Source organism: Oncorhynchus nerka, linkage group LG4, assembly GCF_034236695.1.
Source record: "Oncorhynchus nerka isolate Pitt River linkage group LG4, Oner_Uvic_2.0, whole genome shotgun sequence".
NCBI classification, from domain to species: Eukaryota; Metazoa; Chordata; class Actinopteri; order Salmoniformes; family Salmonidae; genus Oncorhynchus; species Oncorhynchus nerka.
Genome location: NC_088399.1, coordinates 64,307,903 through 64,324,966, shown reverse-complemented (window position 1 = coordinate 64,324,966; position 17,064 = coordinate 64,307,903).

The window sequence follows — 17,064 nt, the reverse complement described above, 5'->3', positions numbered from 1 at the left end:
ATTATGAATATTATATATAACCATGCAACAAACATTCAAGCGGCATTTTTACATAAACAATTAGTAACTACACTTCCAAAGTCCTTGGGGGATTCCATGCCACGGTAGCCGGAAAATATGTTTGAAATCTCAGATTGTTCTGGCAATTCTCACATAGAAACTTAATTTGGAGGAAGGAAGTTTGACATGCTTTTTACATTTGTATCACAATTTCTTAAAATGGAAATCATGATGAACGCTGACCCTCAACACAGGGGCCTCTCAGGGCTGCATGCTTAGTCCCCTCCTGTACTCCTTGTTCACCCACGACTGTGTGGCCGCGCACGACTCCAACACCATCATTAAGTTTGCTGACGACACAACAGTGGTAGGCCTGATCACAGACAGCGATGATACAGACTATAGGGAGGAGGTCAATGACCTGGCAGTGTTGTGCTAGGACAACAACCACTCCCTCAACGTCAGCAAGACAAAGGAGTTGATTGTGGACTGCAAGAAACAGAGGGCTGAGGACGCACCCAACAATATCGACGGGGCTGTAGGGGGAGCGGGTCGAGAGTTTCAAGTTCCTCGGTGTCCACATCACTAAGGTATTAACATGGTCCACTCCACACACACCAACGCAGTCGGGAAGAAGGCACGACAATGTGTCTTTCTCCTCAGGAGGCTGAAATGATTTGTCATGGGCCCTCAGATCCTCAACGTTCTAGAGCTGCACCATTGAGAGCATCTTGACTGGCTGCATCAGCGCTTGGTATGGTAACTGCTTGGCATCTGACCGCAAGGCCCTACAGAGGGTAGTGCGTACGGCCCAGTGCATCACTGAGGCCAAGCTCCCTGCTATCCAGGACCTCTATACCAGGCAGTGTCAAAGGAAGGCTCCAGCCACCTAAGTCATAGACTGTTCTCTTTGCTACTGCACGGCAAGCGGTAACGATGCACCAAGTCTGGAACCAATAGGACACTGAACAGCTTCTACCCCAAGCTATAAGACTGCTAAATAGTTAGTTAAACAGTTAACCAATTAGCTACCCAGGCTATCTGCAATTACCCTTTTTGCACAACTCTTGACTTATCACATACGCTGCTGATTCTGTTTATTATCTATCCTGTTGCCTAGTCACTTTACCCCTACCTACAGTATATGTACATACAGCATCTACCTCAATTACCTCATACCCCTGCACATCAACTTGGTTCTGGTACCCTGTGTATATAGCCAAGTTATCGTTTCTCATTCTGTATTTATTCTTGGTTATTTTTGTATATTATTTTTCTCTCTACATTGTTGGGAAGGGCCCATAAGTAAACATTTAACTGTTAGTCTACAACTGTTGTTTACGAAGCGTGTGACGAATAACACTTTTTTGAAGGGGGGGGGGGGTAGACCTATACATGCTTCCTGTAAAACCCTATAATCTGTTAACCATACGTGATACTGACATCTTGATGTAATTTTACTCCTTCTAGTCACAGTGTGCTCTAAAATATGGAGTATGTCTTGATTCTGAAATAACATTCTTCATATTCACAAAATATATGAATATCTCAAAAGTACCCTTTTTGATTGTGTTAATTTTAAGACATATTGTTTGGACCAATATACTCTACAAGTACATCACATTTCCAGAGTGGGCTCTGCTAATTCTGAAGGTATGATTTGTTTTATGGGCACCACCAACACAGTAAATCTGAAAATGGATTCAAAGGGAACTCCCTCTGCTGGTCATTTGCTGAATGTGCAATCCTAAAGGAGGGCTGTGAATACAATGACCAGGGTTGGGGAGTAATGGATTACATGTAATACGTTACATGTAAGGGATAACAAAAACCGGTAACTGTAACCCGTTACGTTACCAGCAAAAATATTGTAATCAGATTACAGATACTTTTGAAAAACTTGATTACTTTTAAATTCAGAAAGTAGGTTTGCGAAAAATAATCTCTGACACGTCTATGTTTTATCAATGACATTCAAATCAGCATTGAAAAAAGGTGCACATTTAAGTTTGTTACACCTGAGCGAGTCTGACCATAAGTCAGAGACCACTATGATGACACACCAAATGTGTTCGATCAATCGCGGGAAAAGAGCAGGAATAGGCTTTTGTAGGCTACAGTCCAAGCTATGTCTTCCAATGGGGCGACTGCTGTCGGCAGCCAAATATTATCCAACTTGAATAAACTCTTGGAGATAAGGATGACAGCAGTGGTTTAGTCTACGGCAATACAGATATCACTTATTATTGTTATCTACATAGCGCATTGATGTGAATCACACTGTTGCTCTCTCATTTTGCTATTTGCGCCTTACAGACTGTGGTTGTTGTGGATGGCTGTTCACAAATCTAAATGTGTATTTGAACCCAATAATGGTTGAATTCAAGACGTTTAAAATGGCTATCAATCATTGCTCTGGCAACAGCTGCGTAGTGAGCTTAATTAATAAAAGTGGGGCTTTTATTGCTCAATCTAATTCATGCTGATAAGATAAATTAATCCATAGGCCTAATTGACACATGCTCAAACTCACACTTTTGATAGACTTAATGGGGCAATCTGTAGTTGCTACATCCATTTTTGTGCTTATAAATTATATATATGTGTATATGTATGTACAGTTGAAGTCGGAAGTTTACATACACATAGGTTGGAGTCATCAATCCCAGAACAACCGCAAAGGACCCTGTGAAGATGCTGGAGGAAACGGATACTTAAGTGTCTATATCCACAGTAAAACGAGTCCTATGTCAACATAACCTGAAAGGCCGCTTGGCGTCATACCCAAGAAGAGGAAGAAGCCACTGATCCAAAACCGCCATAAAAAAGCCAGACTACGATTTGCAACTGCACATGGGGACAAAGATCGTACTTTTTGGAGCAATGTCCACTGGTCTGATGAAACAAAAATAGAACTGCTTGGCCATAATGACCATCGTTATGTTTGGAGGAAAAATGGGGAGGCTTGCAAGCCGAAGAACACCATCCCAACCATAAAGCACGGGGTGGCAGCATCATGTTGTGGGGGTGCTATGCTGCAGGAGTGACTGGTGCCCTTCACAAAATAGATGGCATCATGAGGAATGAAAATGATGTGGATATATTGAAGCAACCTCTCAAGATATCAGTCAGGAAGTTAAAGCTTGGTTGCAAATGGGTCTTCCAAATGGACAATGACCCCAAGCATACTTCCAAAGTTGTGGCAAAATGGCTTAAGGACAACAAAGGCAAGGTATTGGAGTGGCCATCACAAAGCCCTGACCTATCGAAAATTTGTGGGCAGAACTGAAAAAGCGTGTGTGAGCAAGGAGGCCTACAACCTCACTCAGTTACACCATCTCTGTCAAGAGGAATGGGCCAAAATTCACCCAACTTATTGTGGGAAGGTTGTGGAAGGCTACCCGAAACGTTTGACCCAAGTTAAACCATTTAAAGGCAATGCTACCAAATACTAATTGAGTGTATGTAAACTTCTGACCCACTGGGAATGTGTTGAAAGAAATAAAAGCTGAAATAAATCATTCTCTCTACTATTATTCTGACATTTCACATTCTTTAAATAAAGTGGTGATCCTAACTGACCTAACACAGTGTATTTCTACTCGGATTAAATGTCAGAGATTGTGAAAAACTGAGATTAAATGTATTTGGCTAAGGTGTATGCAAACTTCCGACTTCAACTGTGTGTGTGTGTGTGTGTGTGTGTGTGTAAATAAATGCCTGATGAGCTTAGTTCAACTGTCACACTCCATGAGAACCCAAAATATAAGCTTGTTTTTGTCCAATGTTTGTAAACATTGTACATGTAAACAAACTCGGTATAGCCTCATAACATGGTTAAAACAATCATTTGGGATGGTCAGTCCTTGGATCCATAGTTATGCCTATTAATCTGAGAGTGGTTACATTTCTCCCCACCCATCCCTCAGCTTTTTACCAAAACAGCAGCAGGGAAACCATTTTGTTATTGTTTCATCTGTGGATTTGCACTTCAAACAGCCCTCAAAATATCAAAGTGTCACCAACAAAATTTAAACAATAGGCCTATAGCAAATGCGGCATATGGAATTCATTTTTCACATGTAAAGAGCACTTTTCAGTAGTGCTCAAAGCATGCCATTCCATGAGCGCAGCATTTGACAACATGACAACAAAATCATAAACAACAGAGTAGGGCTGGCTAATAAGTCCTTTATTTTGTGGTTATGAGCAGGTAAAACAATTTGCCAAGTCTATACTTCCATATTTCCAAGTCCTATTCTTGAAGATCAAGGGGTATAACATTTACTGGATTGACTGTAATTCTGATAGACTGGTTTTTAATGTAAATATATAATGTAGTAGAAAGTGATGGCTTAGAAGAAGCCTACATAACCAACTAATAAAATAACATTTAATATCCATATATGGCTAGCTATGTAAACTTTGACATTGATTTATCCTGCAATAGATGTAATTCAATTAGTAACATACAGTTTTGTCTTCTTCTAATGCCTCTTAAGGGGGAAGTAATCTAAAAGTAACTGAATGTAATCAGATAATGTTACTGAGTTTGGGTCATCCAAAAGGTACGTTACTGATTACAATTTTGAACAGGCAACTAGTAACTGTAATGGATTACAATTAGAAAGTAACCTACCTATACCTGAAAATGGCTCACATCGTTAAAAGTACCAGAGAGCCCACTCTAGAAATGGGATGTGTTTGGAGAGTATATTGTTGCAAACAAAGTCTAAAAATAAGACAAATCTAAAAGGGTACATTTGAGATATTAATATGAATATTTTTTTATGTTAAATAAATGAATATTAAATGGTTTGTGATACAAATGTAAAAGGCATTTCAAATGAAGTTACTATGTGAGAATTGCCAGTAGAATCTGATATACCAACAATATATAGTTTAGTACACGGTCATTCTTTTATTCATAAAATAAAAATAATTCCATCGATTTCTGTCTTGGAAATTCAACATACTGTAGTTCGACATCAACCTACTAAAGGAGAGTGAACAAGGTCAGAAGGGAGAGAGGAAGCAATTGTTCTGGAACAAAACCCAACCTTTGTTGGGACACTCAAGCTCTTCCTGCCTTTGAACCACTTTTGACTATTTTCACCCCTTGTTGTGACCGTCTTACATTAACACACTCAAACAGGTCATTTGGTTGTTGTTCATTTTGTCGCCACAATAAAGCAATGTATCCTTATAAGTTTGAAGATAATCAAATTGCACGGCAGTCCATTTCCTGGTCATCCCCTAAAGTAATTTAGGGATATGACACAGTGGGTCCCATTCTGGCTACTTTCTGGTGCAATGATTTACACCCATGATGAAATTGATGACAGAAAGCCTATGTGGTTCAAATTACAGTGAATTTGCAATTGTCTTTGTAGTCTCTTCATTATTATCAAATGTATTTATATAGCCCTTCTTACATCAGCTGATATATCAAAGTGCTGTACAGGAACCCAGCCTAAAACCCCAAACCGCAAGCAATGCAGGTGTAGAAGCACAGTGGCTAGGAAAAACTCCCTAGAAAGGCCAAAACCTAGGAGGAAACCTAGAGAGGAACCAGGCTATGAGGGGTGGCCAGTCCTCTTCTGGCTGTGCCGGGTGGAGATTATAACAGAACATGGCCAAGATGTTCAAATGTTCATAAATGACTAGCATGGTCAAATAATAATAATCACAGTAGTTGTTGAGGGTGCAACAAGTCAGCACCTCAGGAGTAAATGTCAGTTGGCTTTTCATAGCCGATCATTGAGAGTATCTCTACCGCTCCTGCTGTCTCTAGAGAGTTGAAAACAGCAGGTCTGGGATGACATTGATGCAGCAGCATGGCCAGGTGGACTGGGGACAGCAATGAGTCATCATGCCAGGTAGTCCTGAGGCATGGTCCTAGGGCTCAGGTCCTCCAAGAGAGAGAAAGAAAGAAAGAGAGAATTAGAGAGAGCATGCTTAAATTCACACAGGACACCGGGTAAGACAGGAGAAATACTCCAGATATAACAGACTGAGCCTAGCCCCCGACCCATAAACTACTACAGCATAAATACTGGAGGCTGAGACAGGAGGGGTGAGGAGACATTGTGGCCCCATCCGATGATACCCCCGGACAGGGCCAAACAGGCAGGATATTATTAAGATCATTGGCCTCATTACTTTTCCTGGTCTTTGGATTTAATGAGAACTTAATGAGAAACTCTGGAGCAGATAGTGGTTGGATTCAGCTGCGTAGAAGTGAAGGTATCCAGGGCTTTTTTCCCAAAAATGTGCTTTGCAGGCCACCAAAATCAACAGTCATTACAATGGTATTTCATCTGGCATAAGTTGCTGGTTAAGATACAATGTTCTATAACTTTTTCAATGGGTAAGTTTGTGTTGAACTAAAGTGACCAAGTTGGCCTAGCCCTTGACCCAAGTACATTGCTCAGGTCCATGATGACATACAGTGCATTCGGAAAGTATTCAGACCTTGATCATGGAGAATAAGAACACCTCTTCCCAGCTGCCCACTGCACTGAGGCTAGGAAACACTGTCACCACCGATAAATCCACTATAATTGATAATTTCAATAAGCATTTTTCTACGGCTGGCCATACTTTCCACCTGGATACCCCTACCCCGATCAACAGCCCTCTACCCCCCCACAGCAACTCGCCCAAGCCTTCCCCAGTTCTCCTTCACCCAAATCCAGATAGCTGATGTTCTGAAAGAGCTGCAAAATCCGAACCCCTACAAATCAGCCGGGCTAGACAATCTGGACCCTCTCTTTCTAAAATGATCTGCCGAAATTGTTGCAATCCCTATTACTAGCCTTGTTAACTTCCCTTTCGTATCGTCTGAGATTCCCATAGAAAGCTGCCGCGGTCATCCCCATCTTCAAAGGGAGAGACACTCGAGACCCAAACTGCTACAGACCTATATCTATCCTACCCTGCCTTTCTAAGGTCTTCGAACGCCAAGTTAACAAACAGATTACCGACCATTTCGAATCTCACCGTACCTTCTCCGCTATGCAATCTGGTTTCCGAGCTGGTCAGGTGCACCTCAGCCACGCTCAAGGTCCTAAACGATATCATAACCGCCATTGATAAGAGACAATACTGTGCAGCCGTATTTATCGAACTGGCTAAGGCTTTCGAATCTGTCAATCACAACATTCTAATCGGCAGACTCAACAGCCTTGGTTTCTCAAATGATTGCTTCGCCTGATTCACCAACTATGGGGGTGCCACAGGGTTCAATTCTCGGGCTGACACTCTTCTCTGTATACATCAATGATGTCCCTCTTGCTGCTGGTGATTCTTTGATCCACCTCTACACAGACAACATATTTCTGTATACCTCTGGCCCTTCTGTGGACACTGTGTTAACTAACCTCCAGACGAGCTTCAATGCCATACAACTCTCCTTCCATGGCCTTAAATGCAAGTAAAACTAAATGCATGCTCTTCAACCGATTGTTGCCTGCACCCGCCCAGCATCACTACTCTGGATGGTTCTGACGTGGACAACTACACATTCCTAGGTGTCTGGTTAGACTGTAAACTCTCCTTCCAGACTCACATTAAACATCTCCAATCCAAAATTAAATCTAGAATCGGCTCCCTATTTCACAACAAAGCATCCTTCACTCATGCTTCCAAACATACCCTCGTAAAACTGACCATCCTACCGATCCTTGACTTTGGCGATGTCATTTACAAAATAGCCTCCAACACTGTACTCAACAAATTGGATGCAGTCTATCACAGTGCTATCCATTTTGTCACCAAAGCCCCATATACTACCCACCACTGCGACCTGTACGCTCTCGTTGGTTGGCCCTCGCTTCATACTCGTCGCCAAACCCACTGGCTCCAGGATTGGAGATGTTCCAGTCATTGGCAGCAGAGAACTGGAAGGAGAGGCGGCCAAAGGAAGAATTAGCTTTGGGGGTGACCAGTGAGATATACCTGCTGGAGCGTGTGCTACAGGTGGGTGCTGCTATGGTGACCAGTGAGCTGAGACAAGGCGGAGCTTTAGCTAGCAGAGACTTGTAGCAGCACCCACCTGTAGCACGCACCCACCTGTAGCACGCGCTCCAGCAGGTATATCTCACTGGTCACCCCCAAAGCCAATTCTTCCTTTGGCCGCCTCTCCTTCCAGTTCTCTGCTGCCAATGACTGGAACGAACTGCAAAAATCACTGAAGCTGGAGACTCACATCTTCCTCACTAGCTTTAAGCACCAGCTGTCAGAGCAGCTCACAGATCACTGCACCTGTAAATAGCCCATCCAACTACCTCATCCCCATACTGTATTTATTTATTTATCTTGCTCTTTTGCACCCCAGTATCTCTACTTGCACATTCATCTTCTGCACATCTACCATTCCAGTGTTTAATTGCTATATTGTAATTACTTCGCCACCATGGCCTATTTATTGCCTCACCTCCCTTATCCTTCCTCATTTGCACACATGCTGTATATAGACTTTTTATTTTCTACTGTATGATTGTTTGTTTGTTTATTCTGTGTTGGCCAGGCCGCAGTTGCAAATGAGAACTTGTTCTCAACTAGCCTACCTGGTTAAATAAAGGTGAAATAAAAATAAAATAGGCAAGATGCAGTAGATGGTACAGTGTATACAGATGAGAATGTAGGATATGTAGACATTATTAAAGTGGAGTTATTTAAAGTGACTAGTGATACCTTTTTATTAAATCCATTTATTAAAGTGGCAAGAGATTTGAGTCTATGTTGGCAGCAACCACTCTGTTAGTGATGGCTGTTTTTCAGTCTCTCGGCCCCAGCTTTGATGCACCTGTACTGACCTCGCCTTCTGGATGATAGCGGGGTGAACAGGCAGTGGCTCGGGGGGTTGTTGTCCTTGATGATCTTTTTGGCCTTCCTGTGGCATTGGGTGGTGTAGGTGTCCTGGAGGGCAGGTAGTTTGCCCCCTGTGATGCCCCCACTACCCTCTGGAGAGCCTTGCCGTTGTGGGTTGTGCAGTTGCCATACCACGCGGTGATATATCCTTCCTGTTTGGCCCTGTCCGGGGGTGTCCTCGGATGGGGCCACAGTGTCTCCTGACCCCTCCTGTCTCAGCCTCCAGTATTTATGCTGCAGTAGTTTATGTGTCGGGGGGCTAGGGTCAGTTTGTTATATCTGGAGTACTTCTCCTGTCCTATTCGGTGTCCTGTGTGAATCTAAGTGTGCGTTCTCTAATTCTCTCCTTCTCTCTTTCTTTCTCTCTCTCGGAGGACCTGAGCCCTAGGACCATGCCCCAGGACTACCTGACATGATGAATCCTTGCTGTCCCCAGTCCACCTGGCCATGCTGCTGCTCCAGTTTCAACTGTTCTGCCTTATTATTATTCGACCATACTGGTCATTTATGAACATTTGAACATCTTGGCCATGTTCTGTTATAATCTCCACCCGGCACAGCCAGAAGAGGACTGGCCACCCCACATATGCTCTCTCTAATTCTCTCTTTCTTTCTCTCTCTCGGAGGACCTGAGCCCTAGAACCGTGCCCCAGGACTACCTGACATGATGACTCCTTGCTGTCCCCAGTCCACCTGACTGTGCTGCTGCTCCAGTTTCAACTGTTCTGCCTTATTATTATTCGACCATGCTGGTCATTTATGAACATTTGAACATCTTGGCCATGTTCTGTTATAATCTCCACCCGGCACAGCCAGAAGAGGACTGGCCACCCCACATAGCCTGGTTCCTCTCTAGGTTTCTTCCTAGGTTTTGGTCTTTCTAGGGAGTTTTTCCTAGCCACCGTGCTTCTACACCTGCATTGCTTGCTGTTTGGGGTTTTAGGCTGGGTTTCTGTACAGCACTTTGAGATATCAGCTGATGTATGAAGGGCTATATAAATAAATTTGATTTGATTTGATACAGCCCGATAGGATGCTCTCGATTGTGCATCTGTAACAGTTTGTGTGTTTTCGGTGACAAGACACATTTCTTCAGCCTCCTGAGGTTGAAGAGGCGCTGTTGCGCCTTCTTTACCACACTGTCTGTGTGGGTGGGCCATTTCAGTTTGTCCGTGATCTCTACGCCGAGGAACTTACCTTTCCTTTCCACCCAGGGTCTCAAGCTTAATAACGAGTTTGGAGGGTGCTATGGTGTTGAATGCTGAGCTGTAGTCAATGAACAGCATTCTTACATAGGTATTCCTCTTGTCCAGATGGGATAGGGCAGTGTGCAGTGTGACGGTGATTGTGTCGTCTGTGGACCTATTGGGGCGGTAAGCAAATTGGAGTGGGTCTAGGGTATCCGGTAGGGTGGAGGTGCTATGATCCTTGACTAGTCTCTCAAAGCACTTCATGATGGCAGAAGTGAGTAGTACAGGGCGATAGTCATTTAGTTCAGTTACCTTAGCTTTCTTGGGAACAGGAAAAATGGTGGCCATCTTGAAGCATGTGGGCACAGCAGACAGATAGGGATTGATTGAATATGTCTTTAAATACACCAGCCAGCTCTGCGCATCCTCTGAGGACGCGGCTAGGGATGCCGTCTGGGCCAGCAGCCTTGCAAGCGTAAACACGTTTAAATGTTTTGCTCACTTTGGACACGATGAAGGAGATCCCACAGGCTTTGGTAGCGGGCCGTGTCAGTGGCACTGCATTGTCCTCAAAGCGAGCAAAGAAGTTGTTTACATTTGTCTGGGAGCAAGACGTCGATGTCAGCGACGGGGATGGTTTTCTTTTTGTAATCCGTGATTGACTGTAGACCCTGCCACATACATTGTAGAAACGTAGTGAAGACATCAAAACAATGTAATCATGTAGTAACCAAAAAAAGTGTTAAACAAATCTAAATATATTTGAGATTCTTCAAAGTAACCACCCTTTTCCTTGATGACAGCCTTGCACACAACTAGGCATTCTTTCAACCAGCTTCATGAGGTAGTCACCTGGTATGCATTTTAATTAACAGGTGAGCCTCATTAGAAGTTCATTTGTGGAATTTCTTTCCTTTTTTAATGCATTTGAGCCAACCAGTTGTGTTGTGACAAGGTAGGGGTAGTATACAGATAATAGCCCTATTTGCTAAAAGACCAAGTCCATATTATGGCAAGAGCAGCTCAAATAAGCAAAGAGAAACTACAGTCCATCATTAATTTAAGACATGAAGGTCAGTCAATCCAGAACATTTCAAGAACTTTTAAAGTTTGATGAAACTGGCTCTCATGAGGACCGCCACAAGAAAGGAAGACAGAGTTACCTCTGTTACTTCTGCTGCAGAGTTACCTCTGCTGCAGAGGGTAAGTTCATTAGAGTTACCAGCCTCAGACATAGCAGCCCAAATAAATTCTTCACAGAGTTCAAGTAACCGACAAGCCTTCAATTGCTGCAAAGAAACCACTACTAAAGGAAACCAATAAGAAGAACAGACTTGCTTGGCCCAAGAAACACGAGCAATGATCATTTGACCGGTGGAAATCTGTCTTTTGGTCTGATGATATTGATATTTTTGGTTCCAACCGCCGTGTCTTTGTGAGACGCCAAGTAGGTGAACGGATGATATCCGCATGTGATGGTGTGGGGGGTGCTTAACCAGTATGTCTACCACAGCATTCTGCAGCAATACGCCATTCCATCTGGTTTGCCCTTAGTCCCACTATCATTTGTTTTTGAACAGGACAATGACCCAACACACCTTCAGGCTGTGTAAGGGCTATTTGACCAAGGAGAGTGATGCAGTACTGCATCAGATGACCTGGCCTTCATAATCACCCAACCTCAACCCATTTGAGATGGTTTGGGATGAGTTGGACCGCAGAGTGAAGGAAAAGCAACCAACAAGTGCTCAGCATATGTGGGAACTCCATCAAGGCTGTTGGAAAAGCATTCCTCATGAAGCTGGTTGAGAGAATGCCAAGAGTGTTCAAAACTGTCATTAAGTCAAAGGGTGGCTACTTTGAAGAATCTCAAATATAAAATATATTTTGATTTGTTTAATACTTGTTTGATTACTACATGATTCCATATGTGTTATTTCATAGTTTAAGTATTCACTATTATTCTGCAATGTAGGAAATAGTAAAAATAAAGAAAAAACCTTGAATGAGTAGGTGTGTTCAAACGTTTCACTGGAAAATGTTAATTATTATGTATGAATATGAGTCCACCTCTCCTTGATGTACAATATGTTTGTAATGTGATGTAATAGTTTATGGATCCAGAGCCATATATCTCTAGGGCTTTGGTTGGGTGAATTGCATTAACATAAGCATACGCAACAGTCAAATCAGGTGGGGTAATTTTTGCCCACATAATTTTTTTATTCAAATTGGCACAATACACAAGACTGAAGTACTAGACACGACTGAGTTACTCAATTTCCTGCTAGGTGGTCTTGAATTTCTCAAAGGTCATTGACCACCAGATTGCAGTATCAGATGTTGATGTGACAATCACTTCGCATGCAGAATAAAACTTTGTTTCAACATTATTCTGTTCAGTACAATAGCTTCTAATTTGGTATTTTATTAGGATCCCCATTAGCTGTTGTAAAAGTAGCTGCTACTCTTCCTGGGGTCCACACAAAACATGAAACATGACATAATACAGAACATTAATAGAAAAGAACAGCTTAAGGACAGAACTACATACATTCTTTTTAAAAGGCACACATAGCCTACATATCAATGCATACACACACACACACTATCTTGGTCAAATAGGGGAGAGGCGTTATGTTTATCTGTTTTTTGAAACCAGGTTTGCTGTTTATTTGAGCAAAATTAGATGGAATGGAGTTCCATACAATAATGGCTCTATATAACCAAGATGGGGTAGCAGTCGGACGTGTGTTTTGTCTTGTCCTGTCCCGTGTAAATATTGTTTTTCCGTATATATTTCAATATCACTTTCCATCTACGGACTGAAAATACTCTCCTGCAACCCGCCTCACCCAATGTGGTACGGATCTTCTAATTTTATACTTAAGAACCGGAACCCCCATCAAAAGTAGTCAGTTAGCCATTGCTAGGCCCATCTGCTAGGCCCATCAGCCACTCCTTGGGCTACAATACCTATTTTGCTAATTGGCCTGGACCCCAGCCAACCCATCACGGCTGGACTACCGACATAATTCCGCCCAAGGGTTTTTTCCCCCCAACTGGCTCCTCCATCGCGACGTCCCCTGAATGCCCACCTGCTAGCCTGATAGCCACGGCCAACTAGCTGTCTAGAGCACATCGGACTGTTAGCTTAAGAGGCCCATAGGACAAATTCTTTGGCCACTATACCTATTTTGCCAATTGGCCTGGTTTACCACACGGAGCCCTGCTGATCCGTCTGCCGATGTAACAGCACGAGGGGGCTACAACAGACTTTCTTCCGTCGCAACGTCCATCAAAGGCCCTTCTGCTAGCTTGTTAGCCCCGGCCCGCTTGCTGCCTGATGCCACTCACTGGACTCCTATGATCACTCGGCTATGCATGCCTCTCCCTAACGTCAATATGCCTTGTCCATTGCTGTTTTGGTTAGTAATTATTGCCTTATTTCACTGTAGAGCCTCTAGCCCTTAGCTAACCCTTTAGTTCCACCTTCCACACATCACCTGGTTTAAATTATATTTCTAGAGACAATATCTCTTTCATCGTCGCTCTATGCACAGGTTTACCCCCACTGTATTCACATCCTACCATACGTTTTGTCTGTACATTATGCCTTGAATCTATTCTACCGTGCCCAGATATCTGCTCCTTTTACTCTCTGTTCTGAACGTACTAGACGGCCAGGTATTTTAGCCTTTAGCCATACCCTTATCCTACTCCGCCTCTGTTCCTCTGGTGATGTGGAGGTTAATCCAGGCCCTGCAAAGCCGAGCTCCACTCCCATTCCCCAGGCGCTCTCATTTGTTGACTTCTGTAACCGTAAAAGCCTTGGTTTCATGCATGTTACATTAGAAGCCTCCTCCCTACGTTTGTTTTATTCACTGCCCTAGCACACTCTGCCAACCCGGATGTCCTAGCCGTGTCTGAACCCTGGCTTAGGAAGACCACCAAAACCCCTGAAATTTCCATCCCTAACTATAACATTTTCAGACTAGATAGAACTACCAAAGGGGGCGGAGTTGCAATCTACTGTTGGGATAGCCTGCAGAGTTCTGTCTTATTATCCAGGTCTGTGCCCACACAATTTGAGCTTCTACTTTTAAAAATCCACCTCTCCAGAAACAAGTGTCTTACCGTTGCGCTTGATATAGACCACCTTCTGCCCCCAGCTGTGCCCTGGACACCATATGCAAATTGATTTCCCCCCATCTATCTTCAGAACTTTAGCTTCAGTGCAGTTAGGTGACCTAAACTGGGACATGCTTAACACCCCGGCCATCCTACAATCTAAGCTTGATGCTCTCAATCTCACACAAATGATCAATGAACCCACCCAGTACAACCCCAAATCCGTAAACACAGGCACCTCCATAGATATCATCCTAACCAACCTGCCCTCCAAATACACCTCTGCTGTCTTCAACCAGGATCTCTGCGATCACTGCCTCATTGCCTGCGTCCGTAATGGGTCTGCGGTCAAGCGACCACCCCTCATCATTGTCAAACGCTCCCTAAAACACTTCAGCGAGCAGGTCTTTCTAATCGACCTGGCCTGTGTATCCTGGAAGGATATTGACCTCATTCCGTCAGTAGAGGATGCCTGGTTATTCTTTCAAAGTGCTTTCCTCACCATGCCCAAGCCTCCCCATTTCTCCTTCACCCAAATCCAGATAGCTGATGTTCTGAAAGAGCTGCAAAATCTGGACCCCTGCAAATCAGCAGACAATCTGGACCCTCTCTTCCTAAAATGATCCGCCGAAATTGTTGCAACCCCTATTACTAGCTTGAACAACCTCTCTTTCGTATCGTCTGAGATCCCCACAATTGGAAAGCTGCCGCGGTCATCCCCCTCTTAAAAGGGGGAGACACTCTAGACCCAAATTGCTACAGACTTATATCTATCCTACCCTGCCTTTCTAAGGTCTTCCAAAGTTAACAAACAGATCACCATTTTGAATCCCACCGTATCTTCTCCACTATGCAATCGGGTTTCCGAGCTGGTCATGGGTGCACCTCAGCCATGCTCAAGGTCCTAAATAATGTCATAACTGCCATCGATAAGAGACAATACTGTGCAGCCGTATTCATCGACCTGGCTAAGGCTTTCGACTCTGTCAATCACCACATTCTTATCGGCAGACTCAACAGCCTTGGTTTCTCAAATGATGGCCTCGCCTGGCACACCAACTACTTCTCTGATAGAGTTCAGTGTGTCAAATCGGAGGGCCTGTTGTCCGGATCTCTGGCAGTCCGAAGATTCAATTCTCTGTATACATCAATGATGTTGCTCTTGCTGCTGGTGATTCTCTGATCCACCTCTACGCAGACGACACCATTCTGTATACCTCTGGCCCTTCTTTGTACACTGTGTTAACTAACTTCCAGATGAGCTTCAATGCCATACAACTCTCCTTCCATGGCCTTAAATGCAAGCAAAACTAAATGCATGCTCTTCAACCGATCGATGCACACACCTACCCACCCGTCCGGCATGACAACTCTGGACGGTTCTGAATATGTGGACAACTACAAATACCTAGGTGTCTGGTAAGACTGTAAACTCTCCTTCCAGACTCACATAAGCATCTCCAATCCAAAATTAAATCTAGAATCGGCTTCCCATTTCGCAACAAAGCATCCTTCACTCATGCTGCCAAACATACTTCTCTCATGCAGTAAAACTGACCATCCTACCGATCCTTGACTTTGGCGATGTCATTTACAAAATAGCCTCCAACACTGTACTCAACAAATTGGATGCAGTCTATCACATTGTCATCCATTTTGTCACCAAAGCCCCATATACTACCCACCACTGCGACCAGTATGCTCTCGTTTGCTGGCCCTCGCTTCATATCCATCGCCAAACCCACTGGCTCCAGGTCATCTATAAGTCTTTGCTAGGTAAAGCCCCACATTATCTCAGCTCACTGGTCACCATAGCAGCACCCACCCGCAGGAATATTTCACTGGTCACCCCCAAAGCCAATTCCTCCTTCGGCTGCCTTTCCTTTCAGTTCTCTTGTTGCCAATGACTGGAAAGAACTGCAAAAATCACGGAAGCTGGAGACTCATATCTCCCTCACTAGGTTTAAGCACCAGCTCACAGATCATTGCACCTGTACATAGCCAATCTGTAAATAGCCCATCCAACTACCTCATCACCATATCACCATATTATTTATTTTGCTCCATTGCATCCCAGTACTGCTACTTGCACACTCATCTTCTGCACATCTATCACCCCAGTGTTTAATTTGCCATACTGTAATAATTTTGCCACTCTGGCCTATTTATTGCCTCACCCCCCTTATCCTAACTCATTTGCACACACTGTATATACTTTCTCTATTGTATTATTGACTGTATGTTTGTCTATTCTATGTGTAACTCTGTGTTGTTGTTTGTGTCGCACTGCTTTGCTTTATCTTGGCCAGGTCGCAGTTGTAAAAAAATATAATACTGTACGCTTTCTTGAATTTGTTCTGGATTTGGGGACTGTGATAAGACCCCTGGTGGCATGTCTGGTGGGGTAAGTGTGTGTCAGAGCTGTGTGTAAGTTGCCTATTCAAACCATTTTGGGTTTTTCAACACAAAAAAGAAATTGAGAAACTCATTAGGAAAAGATGATACAAGCACAGAGTTTTTTCTATGGTTTCATAGAATGATAATTTCTAAGTAATCAAAGCCAGGCAAAACCTTCTATTTGTGTAGAAGGGTATGGTTTGTGCTTTTTATGGGCAGCAGGTGAGTTAATATATTTAGATCACATTTCTGGTGTACATTGGTAAAATGTTTTGTTTATTAGGGTGGTTTCTATTCAGCATGCACCTCTAGTCAAATTCACTTTTGCGAAGTAATTTGCATAGACTGAATGGCCTGTCGGGTATGCTCTGGGAAAACCCAGCCTGGTCTCATGAGATCAGGTTGAGAAACCAGACAACCCCATTCAGGTAAAAAGCTTTTGTGTCAGCAGCATTCATGTTGTACTGTACTG